Source organism: Lygodium microphyllum, chromosome 7, assembly GCF_053477565.2.
Source record: "Lygodium microphyllum isolate KBCC chromosome 7, Lygodium_microphyllum_v1.1.10, whole genome shotgun sequence".
NCBI lineage: Eukaryota > Viridiplantae > Streptophyta > Polypodiopsida > Schizaeales > Lygodiaceae > Lygodium > Lygodium microphyllum.
In genome coordinates this window covers 30,159,935-30,163,162 of record NC_141141.1, presented here as the reverse complement: position 1 = coordinate 30,163,162, position 3,228 = coordinate 30,159,935, and the positions used below count along the sequence as shown (strand labels likewise).

Below are 3,228 nucleotides of genomic sequence, written 5' to 3'. Positions count from 1 at the left end.
GGAAAAGCATTAGATGCATGCATACCATACAATGTAATATGTTTTCCTTGAAAATTAATATTAATTGAATGTGTGGAATAATCTATATCAGGGTTATGCTGATGACGCCAAGGCATACCTAAAATAATGTCACTGGATTGGAGTGGTACAACTAGAAAATTTCTTCTTTCAATGTATTCACCAATTTGAATTTCTAAGTCATGCACTTCCTGTGTACCATTATATCTAGTGCCTAAGAATGCTGCTTTAATGCGATAATGCGTAGGTACAGTCTGTAACTTCAATTCTTTTACTAGCTTTGCAGAAATAAAATCATGAGTACTACCATCATCATGCAAAATAATCTTTTCCTTTCCATACACTAAACATTTCATTGTCAATAAAGAATGTGGAGTTGGCATACTTGGTAAAGTATCCGAAGGAGTAGTAATGTCGTCTTCATCTTCCGTGAAATCAGGCATTTCTTCATGTTCGTCATCTTCCATTGCTCCAAGGTAGTTGATATGGGCAGGTGGCTTCTTCGAATGGCAATTTGCTGCTAGATGTCTGGGTTGGTGGCATTTATAACACACTATAGGCTTGGCTTTGGTTACATTGTTTGCAATGGCGGGAAGTCTAGGGATATTAGAATTTGGCTGTGGAATAGGCTTAGGGTTTTGGTTGGCATTGGTTGGTAAAACAGGTGGTTTTGCCCAATTTTTACAGAAAGATGATGAATGAAGACGACCTTGATTAAATCTTCTAAAATTTGAGTTGAATTGCTTAGATCCATAATTACCATTGGCTTGGAATTGCTGTGGGCGCTTGTCTCTTCCTCGCAACTTGTCTTTAGTGTCATGCGCTAATGAAATTGCGTCTTCAAGAGTTGTAGGCTTGAACATGTTAGCTTCAGCGTAGTAATGCCCAAGTAGTCCAGACATATACTTGCGCTTGTGTGTTGCTCTTTAGGTACATCTTCAAGCATGCGTAACTGGAGTAATGCATTCCAAAAGCGTTCAGTGTACTGAAGAATAGGCTCACGATCTCGTTGCTGAAGAAGGTCCCATTGCTTTATGGCTTTTTCATGAAATTGTGGAGGAAGGAAATTCTGCATAAACTTCTTCTTGAAATTCTCCCAGGTAGTGGGACAATCTATACTTTTACGAACCACAGTCCACCAAAGAGATGCTCTATCCACTAAATGATTAGTGACACACTTGATTTGATCTTTTTCTGCATATGTTTCCTCATGAAAGTAGTCATCAAACTGACTAATGAATGCAAGAACAGTTTTTCCCTCTTGAGTGCCATTGAAAGTACGGAATTTGAAATTTCTTTTACTTATCTTTGTTTCCTTGCGGATAGATTGAGCTTCGAGTGTCGCGTCGATGGTACGTCAGATAAGATCTTCAGATTGTGGTTCCTCTTTGTCAGTAGTCGATCTTTGTAAATTAGCCAATTGAACTTGCAACGCTTCCCTAGCTCGTCGTTCTTCATCCAACTGCATCATAATTAAGTCCAGCTTTTGCTCCATCGTAGGTTCAGGTAGGTCGTCTTCAGCCATTAAATCATCCATATGGGATTCTGTAATCCTGCAAAACTCAAAAGACCTCACACTCTGAAAATCAAATTAGCGGGATGAGCGTAGCTCAAGTTCGGGTGTACAAGGCTTATATATTTTTGGGTGTGGCTTTCACAATCTTCGTCTTCGACTATTGCGAGATTTGAAATCTTTGAAAAATCTGCGTTTTATCCTTCTATGTGTGCTGAAGATGCTTCAGCAAACATGTGTATGCGAAGAATACCTTCCAATGAACAACTTTGCAATTCGGAGTTTCTGCGCAGGAATAGCCCTTCTATGAGTTTGGACAGAAGTCAGTTTTGACTTCAGGTGACTTGTATGACTTGCAGAGTTGCAGACTTATGTGACTTGTAGAGTTCCAGGACTTGCAGAACTTGGTTGATTTATCCGACTTGCAGGATTTGAACTTGGAGGACTTGCAGAATTGAGAGGACTTATGTGATTGTAGCTTAAGTGATTAAGCTTTAAGCTTAATAACAAAAAACGTCAAATGGTGGAGGGAGGGGGCCGTTTTTCTTCAGGCGGCGCAATTTTCAGACATACTCAGATACCTCGCGATGAGATTTTTGAATCTTAAAGCTTCTCTAAGCTTTCTAAGCTTTAATTTTTAAAGCTTTGAAAATATCAAGATTGAAACTTATCTCTGCAACTCTACGACTTCTATGTGAGGATGTAGGAGTGGTCCTCCGCTGTTGCAGGCCGGTCCGCCTTGTGGCATGCCGTGGGCGCGTGTCCTCCGTGGCACGTATTCTGCGGCTCGATCTTTTCTACGTCGTCGCCTATGTGTGCACGGGGTGCTCTTCACGTGGATGCTTGCCCTTCGTGTTAGAAATGGCACGCGACGGCGGCATTCAATCTTTTGTGCGTCGCCTCCATGTGCGCGGGGTTTAGGGTTCGCGTTTAGTCGCGTCCTCCGTGGCATGAGCGGCATGGCATGCCGCCATGCCTCGCTCTTGAGCTCTCTCGTGCCACTTTCCGAGTATACAAGAGCTCTTTGGAATTCCTTTGTGTTTGTGGTGCGGTCACACCAGCGCTAATACACCGGATCCCATCAGAACTCCGCAGTTAAGCGCGCTTGGGCCAGAACAGTACTGGGATGGGTGACCTCCCGGGAAGTCCTGGTGCTGCACCCTTTTGCATGCTTGTTTCGAGACCGTGGCATGGAAATCCCCTCGGATCACGTCTCGACTCTCCAACGCTGACATCGTGGTAGGAAACCCCCTCGCCTTGCCATGACGCGGCGCCTCCTCTCCTCGTCGCGATTGTCTTTGCGTACGTCGTGCCTGGCCCCTCCCTCTGCCTCGCTCTCACGTGATACCCCCTCCTCAAGATGCGAGGTATTTTGGGAGCGGAGGGTGTGCCATGTTGTGGGGGGGTTCGGTGGAGCGGGGTTTTTCCGAGGAGGGAGGGCGTGCCATGTTGCGCGGGCGGGTTGTTGGAGCGGGGATTTCTGAGGAGGGAGGGTGTGCCATGTCGCGGGGGGGTGCCATGTCGTGGGGGGGTTTCTTGAGGAGGTCCGTCGGGGGGTGGAAGGTTCCGTGTCGCGGGAGGGGGTCGTGTGCAGTGGGGTGTGTGTGCCGTGTCATTGCGGAGCGGGATTTCTTAGGAGGGAGGGTGTGCCATGTCGTGGGGGGGTGAGGTGACGTGCCGTGGGTCGAGCGGGGTTT

The 3,228-nt window shown here is 46.1% G+C and overlaps 1 non-coding gene across 1 annotated transcript; it reads left to right on the top strand.

The window, feature by feature from the left end:
* The first annotated feature begins 2,575 nt into the window (after positions 1-2,575).
* Positions 2,576-2,694, top strand: LOC148033313 (5S ribosomal RNA). The gene has a single exon (XR_015691525.1). It is a non-coding gene; the product is annotated as a 5S ribosomal RNA (ribosomal RNA).
* Positions 2,695-3,228: the final 534 nt, after the last annotated feature.